This window comes from Vicugna pacos, chromosome 1 (genome assembly GCF_048564905.1).
Source record: "Vicugna pacos chromosome 1, VicPac4, whole genome shotgun sequence".
In the NCBI taxonomy this organism is placed as follows: Eukaryota; Metazoa; Chordata; class Mammalia; order Artiodactyla; family Camelidae; genus Vicugna; species Vicugna pacos.
The window spans coordinates 95233712-95257936 of record NC_132987.1 but is presented as its reverse complement, the minus strand read 5'-3'; the positions used below and the strand labels follow the sequence as shown (position 1 = coordinate 95257936).

The 24225-nt window shown below is 34.5% G+C and overlaps 1 long non-coding RNA gene across 2 annotated transcripts in view; it reads right to left on the bottom strand.

The window, feature by feature from the left end:
- The window catches only part of LOC140698149 (uncharacterized), a 181271-nt gene that overhangs the window by 5880 nt on the left and 151166 nt on the right, over window positions 1-24225 (bottom strand). The window contains exon 4 of one of the 2 annotated variants that reach the window (XR_012075696.1): window positions 9523-9923. The exons of the other annotated variant lie outside the window; for it this stretch is intronic. This is a non-coding gene — a long non-coding RNA (uncharacterized lncRNA). Of the gene's footprint in view, window positions 1-9522; window positions 9924-24225 lie in introns of those variants that run through there. 2 annotated transcript variants of the gene reach the window in all.

Below are 24225 nucleotides of genomic sequence, written 5' to 3'. Positions count from 1 at the left end.
AGGAAGGGGCAAGAGCTGTGTCATCCTTCTAGGGATTGTAAGAGAAGTATTTGTAAAAAGCATGTTTGAATTTGCATTATATAATTAAAGGAACAAATCATGATCTTCGCAATAAATCAAGCAGGATAAATATGCATCAAGAAAAATTATTTTTTTAATCTTCATCCCATTTCTTTGTTACATTAACTCCATTCCAGTTCCATCTCTCTGGAATAATCAATATTAATTGTTGAGTGTGTGCTCTGCCACACCTTTCTTTATGTTGTTTCTAGATGTAGAGATTTTGAGGCTTACGCATCTATTTGAGTATGAATTACACACTTCTAGTAATTTGCTTTTTTTCACTTAACCTCTTATTTTTCCTTTCTCTCTTGCTCCTTTTTTTCCCTCTAATTTTCCTATTGCTTGTGTACACAGAATGGATACTAGATAGGGCTTCATCAGGAAAACAGAAAGTAATTTAGATTTTCCAGCACCAAGAAAGTAGGAGAGCAGAGTTCAAACTAAAACTGCTCTTGGCTTTCATAACATCTGAGGCGCAGGAATTTGTTCCTTGCAGGATTTGGGGGCAGTTCACACAGAATTCACTGCAAGCTCCATGCTCTCTGTCCTTCCATCTGCTTATTGCCCCCTATTTCCAAAAGTTGTGTAATAGCCTCTCATTGGCAGTGTCTAACCCAGATTTCTGCCAGCAGGAGAGTCTGGGAGATCAAGATCACAGTATCATCCTTGAGACACGTAGGAGAGTGTGGGAGTGGAGCAATGTTGATGTAACAACAAACAATCCAGTTAAAGATTTAAAATTCTTTACACTGACCAACTATAAATTTTCTTTACATCACAAATGATCCAAAAATGATTAAGGATAAGATTTATGTTGGAAATCTTTTTCTCTTTCTCTCTTTATCGCTTGCTCTGGTTCTCTCATTATACAATCTTCTTTAATATTCAGGTTTTTGAAATTTTACAAAGATAAAATTTGATGTTCATATTTGTGTATGGTTTGTTTGGGCTAGGCACTAAGTGGGGTTTGCAATCTGAAAACTAATGCTTTTCAATGTTAATAAATTTCCTTATATATTTTTATTTAATAATCTCCCAATAGCATTTCTCTGTGCTTTTCAGAAGCTCCTATTAATTGGATATATGCTCTAATGAATTGGTATCTATTTTCTCTTACTTTCCATTTGTTTATATTTTAGTTTTATTTTCTGGAAGATTTTTCTCACCTTTTATCTTCTAGCCTTTCTATTGGTATGCTATTTTTAATAACCTAGATAATTTCTAAAATTTTGTACTTTAAAAAAAATTCACTGTTTTATAGCACTCCTCCCCGCCACCCCGTGATGATATATCTTTTGCTAGATTTTGGCTATACATGTATTAAAATTCTCCACTGCTGCTGGATTTTCTCAAACTATTTGGTTTGTTATATGCCTTTTATATGGAGGGATTTATTGGAAGGTCTGTTGATATGATCATCATTCTTTATTTAGTACTGAGGTACTAAAAAGCTACTTAAGCTCTGCAAAATGTGTGAGAAGTGTAGATGGACAGGCCTCTTCTTAGGGTGATGAGTACCAGGCTTTCTCATTGGAAGATGCCAAATTGTGCTCTGACTCTCAAGGCAAGCACTTTCCAAGGAAGGATGCTCACATGTAGGGGCTACTCATCTGTTTCATTTGAAGTAATTAGCAAGGACTACTAATCTTTAGTTCATTTGTTCTACACAATTTTTCAGTCTATTTTTCCCTTAGACTTTGTTCATGATAAAATTACATGCAATCTTCTCATTCTGGGGTACCAAAGAGTCTTCATTGTGAGTTTTGGCTCTTCTCACATGTCCAAATGTAAAAAAAAATTCTTTAGCAGTTTTCAAATATTGTATTGCTCCATTTTTAAAACTGAAATATTTATTCCCACTACAAGGATCTCTCCCTCCACATCATTTTTTTTCTTTCAATTGATGGCTTATACTAGTAATAATTACTAAGTTCAGCATCATTTTCCACACATTCGAAAAGCCAACTTTGTCATATATTGAGTTCAATAATATGGTAATATATTTTAGTAATTTTAGCTGATCTTTTAATCATTTTCAATGTAAAAATGCACAATTTTTAAGAGTAATGTTATAGGACATGTTACTGTCACATAAGGAAAATCTCAATTAATTTTCCTTCCTTTGGAAAATATTCCCATTCTATTATTGCACAGTTTTCTCCCCCTTTTGAATTGCTGCTGAAAGAAAGCAGAGTAAATTTTAAGGATAAAATATTAAATATTTACATAGTAACAATATTTTCTATCTTAGAAACATAAAATGTGTTCATTATGATATGAGTTTAATATTTAGCCAAAAATATTAATATAATTATCTCTTTCTGAATAGACTTACCACATGACCTAGGAATCCCATTCCTGGGCTTGTATCCAGAAGGAACCCTACTTCAGGATGACACCTGCACCCCAATGTTCATAGCAACACTATTTACAATAGCCAAAACATGGAAACAGCCTAAATGTCCATCAACAGGTGACTGGATAAAGAATATGTGGTATATTTATACAATGGAATACTACTCAGCCATAAAAACTGACAACATAATGCCATTTGTAACAACATGGATGCTCCTGGAGAATGTCATTCTAAGTGAAGTAAGCCAGAAAGAGAAAGAAAAATACCATATGAGATTGCTCATATGTGGAATCTAAAAAACAAAAACAAAAACAAACAAACAAAAACAAGCATAAATACAGGACAGAAATAGACTCATAGACAGAGAATACAGACTTGTGGTTGCCAGGGGGGCGGAGGGTGGGAAGGGATAGACTGGGATTTCAAAATTGTAGAATAGATAAACAAGATTATACTGTATAGCACAGGGAAATATACACAAAATGTTATGGTAGCTCACAGAGAAAAAAATGTGACAATGAGTGTGTATATGTCCATGTATGACTGAAAAATTGTGCTGAACACTGGAATTTGACACAACATTGTAAAATGATTATAAATCAATAAAAAATGTTAAAAAAATTACCTCTTTCTTCCTGTTTATACTGATGTAAAATTGGAAAATCTTAGCAATTTTATGACTAATGTCATTTTTAGTTATAAATATATAAGAATATTTACCAAAAAGCTATTAATCACTGGGTAAAATGACAGCCACTTTTGATGCATTGCTTTGTTTAAATCTCACATGTCATGAAGTAGCCATTATTGTTTATGCATTTGTCATATCAGCAAAATCTATCTGCTCTCTCCTACGTTTCCTGTCCTCAGACTATAATTTCTACTATTGCACTTAAAAGGTCTGGCATCCACTCAACATTCTATTCATTTATTTTATTTGCTGTTTGCTTTGTTCAGGAAGAAATATCTTCCACTTGCTTATCTCAAACCCTAGTTCTGATCTCTTAAATTTAACTGTTATTTCCTGCTGATACACTTTCTTCTGTCTCAGTATTCAGCTGAGCTCAGGCATTAGGAAAGCAGCAAGGAGAATATGGCATTCTAGTGGGTGGCTAATGAGTGAACAAAATGTACCACTCCTTCTTGTGTTGCTTGGGTATCATGTTCAGGTGCTAACAGCAGGGACTAGACATAGCATGGGCATCAGCTGGATATTGCTTCTCCAGGGGTAGCAGGACTGCAGTGGCAGCCCTGTTGTAAGAGATGTCTGGTCCTTCTCTCTGCCCTGCCACCTTTAGTGCCTGACTTGTATTCAAAGTACCTTTGTTGTCCAAGAACGCTTCTAATGTTCCAGCCATCATATTCAAATCCTAGTAAGATACAGAATAAATGAAGATAGGTAAAAAGTGATTTCCTGTAAGTTTCTACTACAATCTCTTCCTTAAATTTCTCCGATCAGAACATGGTCCCATTGCTGTAATTATTTGCAAAATTGTCTGAGAAGTGTGTTTGTCTGTGTGTGTCTGTGTGTGTTTGAGTACAGTTCATACCCCAATAATACAGATTTCTTGTCTATGTGAATAACTTTAATGTTTTCACAGTCCACCCCTTTGAAAAACTAACTACCAAGGGGGTATACTGATTCCCAAATATTGAAAGAGTCAATCTTTTCACAAAAGGGACAGACCCAAAATTCCACCCAGGTACCAAACCATCAGGAAAGCATAGGATGTTTGCTTCTTGCGTGTCTGTCTCTATCAGGATGGTAGATGGCATCTCATAGTCCACTGATCTCAGGCTAATACATGAGTTCACTGTTTTCAATCATAATGAAAGCACAGTGGTGGGGATGAAATAATATATCTGTAATAAAAATTCCCATTTAGAAGACGTACACAGACATTACTAGTGCATAGTTTTTACCATTTACAGCCAGGCAGGCATTACATGAATGGCTCTGAGGCAGGATCTAGCTCTGTTCCCTGCAGGCCCTTCCTTGGCAATACTCATTTGGCTATAATTAAACCAGACAAGGGGAGGATGTCCAGAATTCCTAAGGGATGCAGTCTGAACAACCTACTCTGTGATGGTGTAAGTCCAGGGGCACTGAAATTGCTTTCAGGTACTTACAGTCACAGGCTACCATAGGGTAGGAATGGTGTTTCTTTTACAAAGAAAATAATAACAATAAAAATAAAATATTAATACTCTTATTCCCAAATATAATAGGTTTCAAAATCTCTCTTACACAGTAACATTGGCAGTTACAATTTAAAGTATATGCCACCCTAGTGAAAGATCTAGTACCTCAGTGAGAGCTTTAGAATATTTGGGGACACTTTTTTTTTTAAAGACCTCAAGAAATATAATAAAGAGAGTGAAAAATAAGATGTCACAAGATCTAAGTTTGTCCCTACCTCGATACTTACCTTTGGCTTTGAACAAGAAACAGCCATTCCATAACTTAGCTTTGCCTTCTTTAAAATGCTACCAACCTTTACATGAAACAAATGAGATAATATGAAGGGAAGTGTTTTGTGGATTATAACACAGTCCATTATACCAGGTATTATTGTTATGACAGCAATCACTGAAAAGCACCCACTATAATAGAAAATTTTCTTTATATAAAGTATGCCATAAAAGAAAAAAATTATATAATGTGCTGAGCATGCTATCAAGCATTGTATACTGCTCAAGGGAGATTTCTGTGGAACTTGGCACTGTTCTCTCAGTGTCAAATGTATCATTGTGGCTGCAGTAGACAACATCATTATTTGGGGCATCTTTCACAAATTTCACCTGTAATGAATACATATAATTCTCCTTTTTGAAGCAAAAATGGAGAGTGTTGATTTCTTATGACTGAAAAGCATTGTAATTTATTATAGAAATAAATTCTTACCAAGGGCTGTGTGTCCTTGTTTCCACAAGCCTTTAGAGTCCAGCTCAAGTATATTGCTTAATGGCTGATGATCTGCACAAAAACATACTGAATGCTGGGGAAAACATGGGGCTCTTCAGAATGCACAAATATAGATATCTCAGCCTCGCTTCCTATTGTGCAGGTGGGTTTTTCCTTAGGGTTCCTGGAGTGAGTCCACGATATTCTGCCTTATACACACATCTAGGACTCCAGCCCAGGGCAATCTCTTCATTATCAAGAACCAGTGGCAAAACACTGGTATCAGGTCAAGAAGATGAAGACAACAAAGCTAAAAGATAACCACTTGTACAGAGAATGCCATTTTGGCTACATAGATATTACCTTTGGGTAGAAGTAATTATTTTGACAAAGAGTGAATGATTCATTTTTATATAACTCAGGCAAATTTTTTAAACTTCATTTTCAGGGGTTTGTATATTTTAACATTAAAAACTTGTGGCATGTATGTGTGTATCATACATATGTGTGCATATACATGCAAATATCTGGGCATATGTTACTTGTATATTTTATATATGAATAAACAGGTATACTTATATATAATTCTTATACAATGAAAAATCTGTCTCATTTCTACCTGACACATATACAAAAATAAGGATTATTACTGTTTTCTGTCTTTATTTCTTGATAATGTCTGTATTTACACAAGTGACAAGAAATATATGCCCTAATCCCCCTTATTACTTAAGAAGTAGCATACTGCCACATGGTTGTGAACCTTGATTTTTTCATTTAATAACAGATGGTATATGTTTATTAATAGAATATTATTAAATATTAATACAAATACCTCATTATTTTATACAAGTACATAAATTCTACTTTATGATGACCCATAATTTATTTAATTGATCCCTTCTTGATGGAATAGTATATTAAATATAATGAAGTTTTTTTTTTTTAAACTACATCGCTAAAAACCTTCAACATGTTATTTTCTAAGAGTGCAACTGGACGTGCTAGTCAGCATAGACAACCTAGAAAACCTAGGTTTCTTCCAGGACAACCCAGAAGAAGTGGATACAATTTTAGAGGTATCCAACCTAGGAAAACTGAATCAGGAAGAAACAGAAAATCCGAACAGACCAATAAGGAGTAAGGAGATTGAATCAGTAATCAACATCCCCCCAACACCCACAATAAAGAAAAGCCCAGGACCAGATGGCATCACTGGTGAATTTTATGAAACATTTAAAGAAGAATTAACATCAGTCCTTCACAAAATTCTCCCAAAAAAATTGAAGAAGAGGGAACACTCTCAAACACATTTTATGAGGCCAGCATTATTCTGGTACTAAAGAAAGATAAGGTTACTACACGAAAAGAAACTTGTACACCAATATCCTTGGTGAATATAAATGCAAATGTTCTCAACAAAATACTTGCAAACAGAATTCAACAGTACATTCAAAGGATAATACACCATGATCAAGTGGGATTTATCCTTGGGATGCAAAGATGGTTCAATGTACTCAAATCAATAAATGTAATACATCGCATTAATGAAATGAAAGATTAAAAGTACATGACCATTTCAACAGAGCAAAAAAAGCATTTTACAAAATTCAATACCCATTCATGATGAAAAGTCTCAACAAATTAGGTATAGAAGAAATGTACCTCAATACCATACACGACAAGCCTACAGATAACATCAGATCAATTGTAAAGTTGAAACCTTTTCCTTTAAGATCAGGAATGAGACAAGGGTGCCCTCTCACAGTATTACTACTCAGCATAGGATTGGAAGTCCCAGCTAGAACAATCAGGCAAGAAGAGAAATAAAGGTCATCAGAATTAGAAAAGATAGGTAATTTTTTTTTTCTATTTGCAGTTGACATGATTTAATATAGAAAATCCTAAAGACTGTCAATAAATTGTTAGATCTTAATTAACAAATCCAATAAAGTTGCAGGATATAAAAATCAATATCCAAAAATCAGTAGTATTTCTATATACTAATAATGAATTATCTGAAAAAAGTAAACAATTCTATTTATAAAAGCATAAAAAAATAAAATTCTTAGTAATAAATTTAACCAAGGTCGTGAAGGATCTCTACACTGAAAACTATAAGACTTTGATGAAAGAAATCAAAAAAGACACAAATAAACGTAATATATACTATGTTTTTAGGTTGGAAGACCTAATATTGTTAAAATGTCCATACTACCCAAAGCTATCTATAGATTCAATGCAATGCTTATCAAGATTCTAACGGCATGGCTTACAGAAAAATAAAAGAATTGCTAAAAGCTGTATAGAATCACAAAAGATTTTGAATAGCCAAAGCAGTCTGGAGAAAGAAAAACAAAGTTGGAGGCATCACACATCCTGATATCAAACTATATTACAAAGCTACAGGAATGAAAACAGTATTATACAGGTATAAAAACAGAATTGAGAGCCAGAAATAAACCCAGGCATGCATGGTCAACTAATATTGACAGGCAAGCCAAGAATACTCAATGGAGAAAAGACAGTTTCTCCAATAAAAGGTGCTGGGAAAATTGGATAGTCACATGCAAAATAATGAAACTATTACTGAAACACATTCAGTCTATAGCAAAACACAATTAAAATACCCCTAAATTATCTGGTTTTAGAATTTGAAATACACTCTTCTAATGTTTTTATTAATTTAAAAATTGTTAATATGTCATAGACATAGATTACACTTAAGCATAGATAGGTAAGTAGATACAGATAGAGATGAAAAAAGATTATATTCAGTGTCACTGGACAGTTCACAGAATTGTAGGAAAATCTGAATACAATCAGATCTTCAAAATACAGATTTTCAATTTTTTAAAAAGAAGTGCTTATTTTAAAATTCTTTAAATTTGAATATTATTCTACTTGAGATTCTTATTCTAAAGAGAAAAAGTTGGATTAGTTTAGATTTTGTTTTGCTTATTAATATGTCAATTTTCATCCTCACGTCCCCAAAGCTAAAAGAAGTTAAATAATTAGAAAAGAGTATAACCACCAAGAAAAAGAGGTGTTATCACCAAAAGAAATGCAAATGTTGCTGACAGTTGTTAAGGTCATACTCTGAGAAAATCTTTTAAAATAGTATATAGTTTTTTTGATTAATGATGTTATTTATATACACATATATTCATATTTATAAACATATTTCAGACATCTATGATTGCCATTTTATTTCATTTCTTAAGACATTAGATGCCACACAATAACTTTTCCAAAATTAACAAACAATAAAAGCACATGTCAACCTTTCGCTGGTGGGAGTAATTTCCTCCACATTTTTCAAGTATGTGAAAGACAGTCACAAGATTAATTTCCCCACCTTCTCTTGGCATTCAGGAAAATATCTGTACTATAAAATTTTTTCACAATAATATATTTAATTTCATTACAACTTAAAAGATACTGTTTTAATTTTTCTAATATAAAGCAGCATTCACATAAAACTCATTTTTACCAAATACGTAAAACATCAACAGCCAAAGTAACCCAATAACATTTGTTTTCAGAAACAAGTGGAAAGTTATTGTAATAATACATTTATCCCAAGTATCAATCTAGGCTTATATTAAAGAGTGATGTTTATAAGAAAATTATTTAATAAAAACCATCAGAGTGCCTTCTTATCAAACAATTGACCACTCATTCACAGCTCTATTTAGAAACCCTTGCTAAAAGGTTAATGGTTATAGACAGAATGCAAACTATTTGATTATCATTTAATTCACTATTCTGAATGTAGTATGAAATATAGAGAGTGAAATGGAACAGAGGCTATATTAAAAGCCTAAATTTTTAATTAGCTTTATATAGAATAACTCATTAACTGCAGGGTTAATGTTGAGGCCCTAGTGTAAAACATTGGAAGTATATCTTTAAATGTGCTAATTAAAAAACCTTTCAGTTGAAATTATATCTTTAATAGAAAGCAAGTTTAATTTGATAGAGTAGCACAAGGAACTAAAACTAGAATTCTGATTTTACATACACACACACACATGAACACACAACACAATCAAATCACATGCACCTTATTGGTAACTTGAGTTTCCATATCCCTATATTATTACTACTGAGGCAACTTTGTTATAAAAGGTTAACAATGACATGAACAGAAAACTCATTTGCACAAGACAAAAACTGAGGTGGGATAAGTATCAAGCTTCACTTTATAAGGTAACAATTTTTGTGAAACAATTAAATTATAATTTACATTAATATTGTGACTCATATACACAAAGACTTGATCTACAAATGTGTTGTACTATTTTTCTATCTTAAGGTTTATTTGTTGGCACAAAGTGATTAAGGACCCTGCATTGTGGTGGTAAGAAATCCAACTCAAACTAGCTGAAGCCAAAGGCAAAGGAGTATCTGTCAGGAACCAATGACTGAATGTAGCCCAGCCCCAGAAATGCAGAAACAGTCTCTTTAACGCCACTGGACTCTTCCTTTCTCATCTCCAATTCTCTCTGCTTTTGCACTGGGCCAGCTTTCTCTAACTAGAAAGAAAATACGACTTTTACCAGTTCCAGAGCTTTAGATTTTTGTAGTTTGAATAACCTGTAAGACAAAATAACATGCTCCAAGTTTAGAAATCTCATGGAAAGTATTCATTGCCCTAGATGATCTGAAACTGATGCCTACCCCCACTTTGGTTGATCGACTAATTCCTCACATGAGGTTGGGAGCATCTTACTCTGTCTAGGGAACAGGTCATATTATTCTCAAAATTGCAATCTCCATGATAATCATGTGATTGAGAAAGAAAAAAATTCCTAAAAACAGGGGTCACAGTATCAGTCCAACAATTAGAAGAAATTTTGAAAACTTGAAATTAATCTGTTTTGTCACCCACATAAGAGATTTTTCTCTGGGCTCTGCTTGAATCATTCCTTTGACAAAGAATTTATTACTTTGGTAATTATTTCTTGCAAAATAAAGCAGGCAGATTTGAGTCCCAGTTTTGAGTTTACCTCATGTTCCATGTGTGGTTTTTCTCAAAAGCTTAACCTACATAATCCCAATTTCCTCTCCAGAGTACAGGTTTATTGTACCTTCCTCTTGGCAGTATTATAAAGACTAAATAGAATAATATGGCAGAACACCAAGCCCTTATATGGACAAAGCTTCTAAAAATGTTAGTTCCTTTCCTGTCAAAAATCCATTTATGTTCTGCTACAAATACCTCAATCTTTTGTTCGCTGTCCTATTTCTGTCATGGAGATCTAGGGAAACTAAATCAAACCTCTCTTCTTCATAAAAATACTTCTAATATTAGAAGATACTTAACATGTCCTCTTTAAATGTACTTGGCATTTTTTAATGTAATGCAGAATTTTATCCACATGTAAAATTTTATCTTGCTATATTTGACCACTTATTCCAGTCTGTCAGGATTTTAACTATGGCTTCTGGTATGCAGAACACTGGCTGTCAATCTCAGCTTTGTTTGTTTGATAACCATAACGTCTATGCCTTTATGGCCTTTATTAGTAATAAATATTGAAAAGTGTAGAACAGGACAGACTGATCTTCTCACTATAAAACTTTATCAAGCTTGACATCAATCAACATACACCAAATAAGTATATTTAATAATCTACAAATCCACCATTTGCTTTATTTTCTAGCCCACATTTTTTCATCTTGTTCAAAAGTTGTAATGAAAGACTTTATCGGTGTTTTTGTCACCTGAGTTTTTTAGGAGAGCTTATGTAATGTCAGTAAATCTGTGTAAATGCAGGTAAGTCCCTTACTATCTCAAGAATTCAATTTTAACAAGATTAATATTGTATTATTTGCCTAATATTCAGAATTGTAGTGACAATCACACATAATAATCTACCTGAAAGTGCTTTTTATCAAGCGCTAAAAGAAAGATAAAGCAGCATTATCATGCAAATTCCATTTATCTTATATGAAACAACTACCAAAATAGTAAATAAATTCACGTTGTATCCTAGTAATCACTCCTCTCTGGTCTATCTCCTCCCACAATCTGTTTAATTCCTCCTGAATTCTGTAGAGAATTGATGGTACTAAATACTGGATGATAATGGTTTCCTTAGAAACAATGTTATAAATAATACTTACGTTCACAAGTTAGGCTTCAGAGACCTAATTATCCATAATGTCGATATTTTTACCTTTGATATATATTAAGATCCCCTGAGAAGCTTTACATATTAATGATCAAGCAATTGAATGAATAACTATTGAATCACAGACTCTATGGAGATCATTTTTAAAGCCCTCACGGTTGGTTCTAAAATTCAGTCTGACTTGAGAACTACTGACACCACCACTTCTAGATTCTAATGCAAGAACAGCAGGAAAGTAAACTGATTTAATAGCAAAAGTCTACCTAACTTCCAACCATCCTTTTCTAAACTCTTTTTTCCCTTCCCTTGGTGGTACCCTTGGTGGTACCCTCTCCAGGTAACTAGTCTTCATGACTCTTCACAGAACAGCTTTTGCTATTTCTATAGGTTCTCCTTTTTTTTTAAGCAAAATGTGTTTTATTCTTCCTCCTCCACATTCAAAATTCTTATCACGTCTCAACTCCCAAAATATGTGTTTCTGAAAGTAGCCTGCAAGCGAGTTGGTTGGAACTCACCCCATCTCTCATATAAGGTGAGGTGCTTGGATTATGACAAATGTAAATCTGCCATGTTGTTAAGCACACTGTTGAGTTCACCTGTCACTCTTTTCTTAACAATCTTCTTCATGAAGGAAAATAGACATTGATTTACATCCTTGTACAAGTTTCTTATGTCACTGCAGAAGAGTAATAGTTTGGAGACCACTGCAGGTCCACAGGCCATGATGTTAGAGCACCATTAATGATTAGCTATTTAAAGCATGGGCTGTGACCAGCCGCATCAGCTGGGAGTATGTTAAAATTGTGTGTTAAAATTGCAGACTCTCAGGCCACACCTGAGTCAAAATCTGAATTTTAATAAGATCCCTGGGAGATTCATATGCACAATAAATTTAGAGAAGCAGTGATCTATTGTATACATTAAAAAGAAAACAAGCTGATGGGAAAACCCACACATGCATTGCTGGTTGACATATTGACAGAGGAATTATATTTCTCAGATGAAGTAAAGTGATGGGATATTATTAGAAAGCATGAACAGAATGCCATTTTTATACATGAAGAATCCCAACTCTTCTACTATGTGACACAAGGCTAGAAATTTAATCACTATAAGCCTCATTTTCTTGTCATAAAATGAAGTTAATAATATTTCTATTTCAGACTTTTTATGAACTTAGTTCTAATGTATATAAAGCAACTCGTACAGGTCTGAGGCATCACAGATGCTAAATCTGAAGTTTCTTACAATATTAGAAAGCAAGCCAATTTGGAAGATGAGCTCTGGACAAAGGTGGTCATTTGATTTATCTTTCAGAGGTTATATTGCACTTAAAAACACTGAGCTTATGGTCAGGAGATACGGCTTCTAATTCTGTTTTGCATTTGCCTGGTAGGCTGATCTATGTCCATGGACCTAAATTCCCAATGTGTCAGTTCTTTCATTTATAAAAAGAGAGTTTAAGGCAAATGAATTTAATGTTACTTGTCCTTTAAGATGCTTGAATCTAATAGTTGAGCAATATAGTTTACCTCTTTAATTGTATCAGCAGTTTATTTCAATATCTTAAGTTTTATTAAATTTGTCTTGAAGAACTGAAATTATTTAAAATGGCAAGAAACTGCTAATGATTGTTTTAACTTACCTGTTAATTTTGGTTTCCTTTTGCATCTGAATATCACCCTATAGGAACCCTACAGGGAGGACTTAACAAAATATTGGATGTGTTGTTTTAATTCCTCCATCATCCTTTAATCTTCCCAAACTTATCTAAAGTAGTAAGCCATCCCTCCATCTTTTTTTTCTTTCACTTTTTGACCTTAAAAATCCATGTTCAGTGTCTTTAGAGACCATTTTCCCCAATGTACAGCATATTGCTAGCTTTATCTTTTCTGAAACTTTCATTAACAGGTTAAGTGTCTCTCCTTATATTTATAGAGCACAAGAAGTGTCTTTTGTAAGTTCTATATTCATTTCCTCTGAGAAGAGACTCCTACCTGCTGTATGACCTTGTTATTGTGGGAAGGAACAAATAATTTTGCCTCTACCTTTCTGAATTCTTGGCTGAGAGCCCTATATTAAAAGACAGATTAACAAGAGAAAAGCATACAGGAGTTTATTAACATGTATGCTTCGTGTTTGCAAGGGAGATACCCCAGGAAAAATGAGTAACTCTCTGAGGCAGCCTAAGCCACAAGCTTAAATACCATCCTCAGCTAAACATAAAAGAAATAAAGGTGGGGGGAAGCCAGCTATCAGTTATGGGGAGGTTAATAGGAACAGTAAGGTAAGGGTAAAGTTTGTTATGCAGATTGATGCGGGGGCTTCTTCACTGATCAGATGGTCTTGTGATTGAGAGTTGTCCTCTTCCTGGAGACAGTGGGAGATGCCTTGACAAACGGAGGTCTCCTCTATAACTGTCCATTCTCCCCACAAGAGGATAACTTCCATTCTGCTTTCAGAGCTTCTCCTACATCTGCTCTTCCTTGAAATAATCAGCTCAGAAAACATCGTTATCCAAAGACAAGTATTTTGGAGTGTCCATTCTGCTACCCTCCATGCAATACCCTCTATTTTATCCCCAGGTACTGCCTGCAGGTTCCCTTCTACCCTCTACGAATTAGCAACTCTCAGGAATTGAAAGCAATGACAGAGCTACATTTTTTTAGACTCCCAATAGGGGAGGACAAATCAAGATTAAAAACTGAGGTATGCTGTAGATGCACATATTTTAACACCTTCCCCCAAAATACAACTGAGTGTGTAGCTAACTGAAGATAACATCGTACTCTGCCCTTGAAACCTGTTAGGAAGGTGACGAGACTTAGTCATCCTGACCCCCCTCACTGTCTTGAGCACTACTAGTGAAAATACTGCATTTTTCTTATTTTCTCCTTTGACTCATAACGTCAATATTGTTTATACATGCATGATGCCTAGTAATTAATCAGAGTGAAGCAAGGGTTTCCCCAGTCCTTTTACATTCTCTTAGAGCAGGGAGGCCATCTACCACACACAGCCCGTGAGTCTGGTAAATATTACATCAGACACGTCACTTTCAGGTAGATAGACGGGAAGTACAACATAGTGTTGCAGGATATAGACAGCACGTAGCATAGCACCAGTCAGTAGAATTCTTTTCTAATTATCCACAGCTTCTAAATCTCAAACCAATCTCAGATTTGTTGTGATTCCCTTTTAAAATCTCCTGTTTAAATTTCTTAGTCAAAGTACCCTTTAAAAAAAAAATCTAGGAATGCTACTTAACTCTGCTTCCCTAACTTGTGTGTGACTGTGTGTGTGTGTGTGTGTGTGTGTGTGAGTGTGTGTGTGTTTAACTGAATAGTAAAGGACCTTTCATCTATTTGATTTAGGCTTTCATTTTTCAAATTTTAACTAGGAGCTAAATGTAACCTGAAACTGGGATGCACTCGTTTTACTGAAAAGAAGTATAATTCTTCATATTTTCTGCATTAAAAGGATACATCCCTTAAAGCAAAGCTTTACTTAATTTAAAAGAGAGAGAGAGGAGAAAACTATATAGTAGTCTCTTCTTAGGTTCATTGTTTAAACTGACTTTTCCTTCTAGAACTTTGAACTCAAATTCTCTTAATATCTACAACTAACGAGGCACTAGCAAACCATCAACCTTCCAAAGAATGCTTGGGCCTAAACATCATGAAAATGTTTTATATACACATACATATTTCACTGGCATTTTTAGCTCCTTTGGTTTATCAATATCCAGGGGGTTTTGGCTGCTGTAAGGGAAATGGATGACAGATTCTTTGATACATTTCGAGGGGGTGGGTGAAGGACGTGATAGGATGAAAAGCAGTGTTCATTTCCGGGCTTTAGCCTCTACGATACGTTTTATTATAACTTACAAACAAAAGCATTTGTCCTGAATGACCGGGTTTTGCATGCTGAGACATGTTAATGGAATGGCATTATTACTCAACAAAACCGCTTAACACGTATCAATAATTCAAGCAGCCCACTCTAGCAGTTGGCCGTGCAAACTACTTGCCACAACAGGAGCAAGAGAAAATAACAGAACAGACAATAGGAAGTGCAGAGTGGAGTGGCACCATTCACTGGAGCAAATCTGTTTTGTATTTGTTCAGGCCAAAGTGAAGTGTAAATCTCCAAAGTGTCACATGAAATTCCTGCTCTGATTCCACTGAAACAATCTCAGAACATTTGAAAATTAAGCCAGAACTAAATCGAACTAAGCTCATTTATTTTAACCAAAATGTCTAAGTCCTATGATATTATTTTTCTCCTCAAAAACCATTCCAGGAAGTTTATGTGACCCTATGAACATCAAAGGTCGAACATACACACACGCCCGTGCACACACACACACACACACTCACACATTGGACTGGAGGTCACTTTTCGTCTCTTCCTTTTCCGTCATTTCACTCCAGAGGGACAGTCGTTAGCCCACAGCCTGGTCTGGTCCCTTCTGGTACTAACTGGTAGTCACAAGCGAAGTGGAAAATACATTTATTACATATTTGGCTGAAATCATCCAAATTTTAATTTTGAAGTCTTTTCACAATATTTCTTTGTGATTCCTGAGAGTAAAACTTCAGCAAAATACTTCTGATACTCAGTAGAACAGTAAAAACTCAGACTTTACTTTTTTCCATGGAAATACTTTTTTTTCAAAGATTCTACTAAAAGTACTGGAACTCTTAAACAGATTCAAACTGTGTTATATATTTAATAGGACTCATTCCTGCAGCATCTTTAGCCACAGTCTTTTCAATTTCTCCAAAAATATATGTCAAAATTTCTGTTCCCCTTAGACTGCCTCAGCATCAGCTTACATTATTTATTTTGTCTTAAATTTTCAAATAATATCTGACTCCCTCTTGGAATATAAAGAGCTTCTATTATATATTTATATAATATGATATAAGGTGTGGAAAGGTTGATGTACTTGAGCTCAAATTTTTATAATCAACTCTCCCCACTCCCAAAGGAAACACAGACATTGATTATACCTGGTGCCTCAGCATGGAATCATTATTGTTATTAATACAGTGTATCCTTAATCTTTACATGTTTACCTTGTACTTGCATCCTACCTTGCCCAGGTCAAGTGAATTATGCCTGCACATTTTACCAGAGTTCCAACATGTGTCCTTTCTTAGTTGTTCTCTCAATGATTACAGTTACTGGTGATTAAATATGATGAGTTAGTGTCTACCCTCACTTCCTCCAAACTCAGGTCTATCCAGAACCTCAGAATATGACTTTACAGAATAGGGTCTTTACAGAGGTAATTACTTAATATAAGGTCATACTAGATTCGAGTGGGTCCTAAATCCAACTGCTGTTTTATAAGAAGAGAGGACAAGACACCTAGAGATTTACAAGAGAGGAAAGTCATGGGATGATGACAGCAGAAATTGGAGTGATGTATCTACAAGCCAAAGAATACCAAGGATAGCTGGCATTCACCAGAAGCTAGACATGAGGTGTGGAACAGATTCTCCTTCAGAGCCTCCAGAAAGAACCAGCCGTGCCTGTACCTTGATTAAAGACTTTTGGCTTCTTGAATCGTGGGAGAGTAAATTTCTATTGTTTTAAACCCCTGTTTTGTGGTAATTTGTCTTCTCTGTCCTAGGAAGCTAATACATTAGGTTACTTCCATTATAGCTTAGCACCTCCTCCTGTGCTTAACATTATTAACGTATTCACGTATGACTGATTCCTAACACTGATGATGCTAGAGGCAGAGAACTTCCTAAGAAACGAGTGAAGTCTGAGTCTCAGAATCCCCACAATACAATAGTTTCTTCCAAGGCCCTATACTAATATAACTAATATTATTTTTAATTAATTGATTTTTATCAAAGAGGGGCCACAAACAGTTTAAGTTTCAAGTACCACAAAACTTTGGTTAACTCTTGGCAAAAGAAATCCCTGGGCATCCAGGAATGAATATGAAATAAAAAGAATGAATATGTGTATATATATATATATATATATATATATATATATATATATATATATGATATCCTTTAAACCCAACCAGCTGTAAAGTAAAATTTTAAACTAAAGTTGTGATCTTTGGATATTCTGCATTCCCATTAGCAACGTCCTTCTTTTCTAGAAAAAAATGCAGGGAGGAGTATCCACAAGTAGGAATTGGGACAAGAATTCTATCACTATTAGGCAACTGTAATAATAGGATTGGAACGAATCAGCAGGGGCTAACTTTAAACTCAAAATAAGTATGGATAGTAAAATATATTCCCAACAAATTTATTTTAAAGTATATTTAAGAAATGTTTATAAGTGCATTTTAAAAATATTTAAAAGACTTCGTCAATTAACTGATTTTAACCCAGAATAAAATACAAATTTTAACAGTTATCTGTTAATATTTGTCATCAGATTTTCCTCTCATTAACATTAAAACCACTAGAATATTGGGTCAACTAATATATCATATACCATCAATTCTTGTTATTTGCAGTACTTATGTTTTATAATGATGCCACAAACACCAAATTAGCAAATGCTGAACCATTGATCCTAAAAGAAATGCAGTACTAGGTTCCTAAAATTCTCTGGCCAAACCTTTTTTTTTTTTTTTTTGGTCAAATGTTCAATACATAACCTGTTTTCAAGGACATTTTTATTTAATATATGTTACTGATTCATTAACATTGAACTTATGTCCAACAGCACCATTACTCATGCCTGAACAAAACTTATCTAAAATACATATTTTCCCCTCCCTCAAAAGTTACACTACAGTCTTCTGCTATGGAACACTAAACAGTGCCTCAAAACTGTTCTTGAGGACCATTTCAAACAGTGAAATCACCAACAAAAAGCACAAAAATATTCTTTCAGATGTTACTATAAATAGACCACACTAATGACACTTGTTTACATTATGAGATCAAAAAGAGGACGGCAAGGCACCACCTTGTTCAACCGCAGCTGGGAATGTGCACTTTGGGCACCTCAAATTTCTGAGTTGTCACATGTCCACAAAAGGAAATGCCTTGAAATGTCCACAAATTGTGAAAATGCCTTAAGCACTGATTCGGGGTTTACAAATAAATTTTAGGGGTAGGTGAGTTTTCAAATACAGAATCTGTGAATAACAAGAATCAACTATATTATGTTTTGTAATAAGTAACTTTTCTCTTTGTTTTCATATTCTGTGATAATCTCTTTAATCACTCTTCTATTTTTTTCTTCTTATTTTTGTCAACACTCTCCCCCTACCCACTACCACGCTTCTTTTCTGTTCTCCATGCCACCATTTTTAATATTTAGGTCCAAAGTTGTTTTTCCTATTGTCTACCATAAAATTCTACATGGATAGTCCATTAACATCTTGAGTTTGTCTTACTATTTTCTTCTTAAGGGCTGTGATTTCTCCTCAATTCACTATTTTAGTTAATGACACTGTGATGATTAATTTTATGTGTTAACTTGACTGAGCCATTATGTGCCCTGGCATTTGGTCTCAGCCTATCTGTGGGGGTTTCTAGAGGAGACTAACATTTGAATCAATAGACTGAGTAAAGCAGATTGCCCTCGCTAGTGTGGGTGAGCCCCACCCAGGTAATTTGAAGCCTGAATAGCATAAAAAGACTATGAGGGAACTTGGCCTGCCTGGCTGTTGAACTGGGATATCAGTCTTCTCCTGCCCTTGAGTTGGGATTTTCACCATCAGCAAATCTCAGGCCTTCAAATTTGGTCTGCAGCTTATTGATTGTAAATCTTGGAACTGCTCAGCTTCCATGATCACATAAGCCAATTCCTTAAAATAAATGTATCTGTCTACCTGTCTGTCTGTCATCTGTCTGTCTGTCTGTCTATCTATCTATCTATCCATCCAGCCATCTACATCTATATCTAAATACAGCATTTATATCGGTATCTCCTATTGGTTCTGTTTCTATGGAGAAACCTGATTAATAAATACAGACATAACAATCCTTAAGGTCACCCAATTTTGAATATAGATTTGACTAATCTCTTGCTCCTCTTTCACAACTAAATTTGTCAAGCCCTCTCATTGGTCTTTTCTGTTAAAAATCCTTTGGCTATGATACAAGTGCTCTAACTAGACTCTCTGTATTAGATATCCTAAATAGGACAGTAGATTGTAAATACAAATTTACTTAAAATAGAAGTCTAAATAACAATGATTTATGAAAGTATGTACCCTAACAGTACTATAAGTAAGAAAGTTGTACATTATGTGGTCCCTACAATAATTTTATAAAAGTTCAAATAACAGAAGATCAAAAAGAGTAAAAAAAAAAAAAAGTAAGACAAGTCCCCATTATAATATGAAGGTTAAGTTAGATTTTTTTTAATGCATAATATGTAATTATCAGGGACGGATGAGAAAAGGGCATCACTGTTAATGAGAATGTGAGCATAGACCCAGAGTCGGAATGTCAGGAGTATTTTCAGACAGTGAGAAACCTGCCGGAGTGAAGAGTTGGTTTTGAATAATGATTAATTTCAATTTGTGAAGAGTATAAATGACCAGTTAATAACTGCACATGGAATCCAAACAGGAGGAATGAATGATGGAATCAGAAGTGGTGTGTTAGAACTGGCTGCCTAATAAAACTGCTATTTAGTAGTGGTCTGGCGGGAGTATCCAAGATTGCTTGAGAAAGGAAAAACTCGAAGAGCTTGGAATGAACTAGCCAGGAGCCTGTAGTACTGAGTCCCAAGTGATGAAATCTGGATTATTAGCAGAAAGTTGGTAAAAGAGGAAGGAAATATATAAAAGTACTATAATTTTATCTTAATTGCTTTCAGATGGCATCCATTACAACACAGTTCCTAAAAAAAATCAGAAACTGCCCAAGAGCAATAGTTCTAAATATCTGCTGAGATTTTCAGAGGACCCAATACCTGGAGAGCACACTGAAGTAAGCATCCTCATCTCCCTTCACTGCAAGGGTAGTCACATATGACAGAGAAATGCTACATTCCAAATGTCAATAGTGTTCCAGTTGAACGGCACTGAGAGGAAGTGGTCATAATTAGAAATGTACAGGTGGGCTTTTGGGGATCAAGGAACCCCTGGAAACTAGAAAATGCTGCTGTCCCTTCATTTTTCTCTTAGGAACTAGCAAAATTCTTATGAAAAATTTAGCAATTGGTACTTCAAAGCACAATGGTCTTTGGGTGATAGTATATATAACTGAGTGATACTAGGGCATGCTGACTATGATAGTACAAGATGATTACAAAGAAGACCTATAGAAAAACAGTGAACATTTGACCTTAAGAATTTGAGGTGATTTTGTTGACCATATAATATCTATAAATTGGGTTATATCATATTCCATATCCAAACTTTAGCATGCTTCCTAATCTCCAGGTAGGCTTGTTAATACACAGATTGCTAGTTTCTGATTCTATACTAAGTACAGGATGGGTTGAGAATTTGCATTTATTCCTGTTAAATAAAATCCAGACTATGTGCTATATTCCTTCCTTCCCATGGAAGCTCTCTGTTTTGATTATGTCATTTTCCCCCTAAAATGTATTATTTTAAATTGAAATCAATTTGCAAAATGCATTTCTGGCTAGCTTAGCATATAGTGAATACATTCTTAATCATGACTAGAATACAGCATGGTTATTGGTGCTGTCTAAGCCTGTGCTGTATTTTAGAGAGTTCTGTGATAATATTGAGCTGTGGTCAGTCAGAACCCACAGATCACTTACACACAAATTGCTGCCAACATTGAGCTTTACTAACCAACATGATGATGTGGAGAACTAAGCAATCCATCTACCATTTGCTTTTCTGAGTATTTCATTATTAAGCGGTACAGATCAAGTAATCATAAGCTATTTAGCGGTATTATTTTGAAAGTCCTTAGCAGATTTTATTTTACAAAGACAATGTAATCTAAATTGACTGAAATACTTAATTATCATAAGCATACAGTAAACATATCAATGGCGAGTGGATTTCCTTTTCATTTTTAGCTGAATGGTGTAGTTCTATTTAATTCATTAAATAAATCAAGTATGTTAATAACATTGTAGGCCCTAAATTTCATATTCTGAGAGCTAAATTTTCATTGGCATCTATTTTATATGTTTATTGACTGTAAAATTTAAACACTGTTTTTTTTTTTGAATTTGGAAAGTAATCAAAGGCATAAATTATTTTTAAAATGTATCAGTAGTACAAGAGGGAAATTAGTAAAGCATTTACACACATTGAGGGAAAATACACACTATACACAACTCTGGGATTATGTCTTCTTTTTCACCTAAAGTAATTAACTGGAAAATATTTCTATTTAAAATATTCTTCAAAATCACATTTTGTAACTAATGGAGTGGGATTTTCTACGGCTTTATAGTCAGTCATTAAGAGTTTATGGGCTTTTAAAAATATTATTTCCAGGCAAATCCAAGCAGCCATAGGACAAGATTTGTGGCTGCTCTGAGGGACAGTTAGTATGAATTAAAAAATGTCTGGATAACAGATTTTTTTTGTCTAGTTCCTGGGTGATGTTCAGAAAGTCCTTGGATCCTTTGTTAGCCAGTAGAAGCTGAGTGATAAATGCAGGCTGACGTGAAATCTGTTTGGACTGTGCCCCATGTTACACACTCTGGTTCCACTAAACAGATGTCTGGTTTATCTTAAGTAACCTTAGAGAAGATGCTAGAATTTTGTATCAGATGAAAATATCCATTGGTCACTCAATTACTGGGATAATGAATATCACATTTCTTAAATCTACATCTAAGATTATAAAAATTCCAGCATGGATACACCTTTAAGTGGATAAGAAGATTTGGGGAGCATCTCTGGACCATCTGTTATTCCATTCCTGCCTTTCAGCTACTGGACATAAAAAGGTGACAAGACCAAACCCTTAAATACATACTTCAATTGGTAGAACCAACAAAAAGATGTATTAACACACAGATTATCACACCAGGGGTCAGAATGTAAATTATTTACAATAATAGGCTCAAATAATCAATTTTTAATTTATTTGCTGTTAAATTTCTTCTTTTCTCCTGTTATTTCTAGAGCCTCTTAATTATGAACTTTTAATAAAATTGGAAAAGAAACTGGCCTTCTCTGTAGCTCATTAAATTCATTCCACTTTACTTACAGGCAGCATTTAAATATATTTCATCCTCAGTAGCACCCTTTCTAGTTTAAAACTAGAAAGTTCAAACTGAAAACCTAACCGCCCAAAGCTTGTCTCATAACAATTTCCCTTTCTGTCCTGGATTTGTATATCTTTGTAAAGGAGCCTAATTATATATCCACTACTATTTTGAGAAGCCTATTATTATTCTGATTTTACCTGTTCCATATATTTCAAGACAACCAATAACTTGGCAAACACATTCACATACTTCTACGGCCTGAAGGAGGTACCTGAAATTAAGCAGTCAAGTGACCTCTAGAAAATAAAACCTCCTTTCGTCCTAAAAGGTGGCTGCTTTTCCTACACCAGGTTTGATAATCAACTGCCTATTGCATTAATCAGGGACGGTCTTTAAGAAATACAGACTTGGAATTGTTTTTTTTTTTTACTTCTTTTTGTCATCCATTAAAACCCATATACCAAAGAAATCTTTAGTTGCCATAGCTTATTTTGCACACTTATGTGTCTTCAATGATGAGTCTGATGACTATCTGTTATTGCACTTATTCTTAAAGTGGGGTTAAAATTCTCAAAGCGATCTGAATGAGTTTCCCTGCTTCAAGGCATGCCCTTATCCCTGTTCTTGCAACCATGCCTCCCTCTCTCTAGAGTTTGAGAACATGTCAATGTCATCCCTTTTAAAGTTGTTCTCCTTCATGGAAGGGTCACCAACGGCAAATTTTTGAATCTGAGTGATTTTTATTAGTTTTCATTATTGTTGTTGATCTTAAGGGAATATGTGACACATTTTTGATATTTGGACAGTCTAGCCTGGAATAACTAGGAAAGAAACTAGGTGTAAGGATAGCGTGTCCTTTGAAAAAGAGCAGAAGGAAACATTTTTTTTTGCTCCAAGAATAAAAATTTGACTTTATAAGTGAAAAGTGTTATTAATTTAATAATTATGGATAATTGAGGAAATATTTTGAATATAAAAATGTTCAGGAAAAATGGGAAGTCTAGGAAATGGATAAAAAAGATTTCTAGAGCTTCTTTCAAGAAATGCTGGGTGTTGTCTAGAGGACTCTTTAGGGTTTTCTGATACTGCAGAATGTATACCTTTGAATGTCTTTGACTGAACTATTCTATAATTCTGTAGAGATACAGTTAATGTAACAAATGAAATGTGGCAAATCTTGCAAGACTTTGGTAGAGCTGGGAGAAAATGCAGGGATATTCTCAAAAGAGTGGATGAATAAAGACTATCCTCAGAAAATGGACCATCTCCAAGAAGAAATAGGGGTTAGCCTTGAGCATGATGGAAAAGACAAACTGCAGATCAACAGAGCACTTCGCATGAAAGTACTAGGTCCCTCTTGGGAGAGACAGGACTATGGTCACCAGATAAGTGGCTTAGGTGTCAGGAGAAAGGGGGAAATTCTCTTGAAAGTTGGAGAATGCCTTGTAAGAGAATAGAGAATATTCTTGCAAGAGTAAATGGGCAAAGAACAGGAGAAAAGGGTGTTCATCTCAAGAATCAAAAAGGAAGGTCATGAGAATAAATTAGAAGCGATCTGATGATGGATGGATTTCTTCAGATGAGTCAAAAATAGATTCATACTGTGA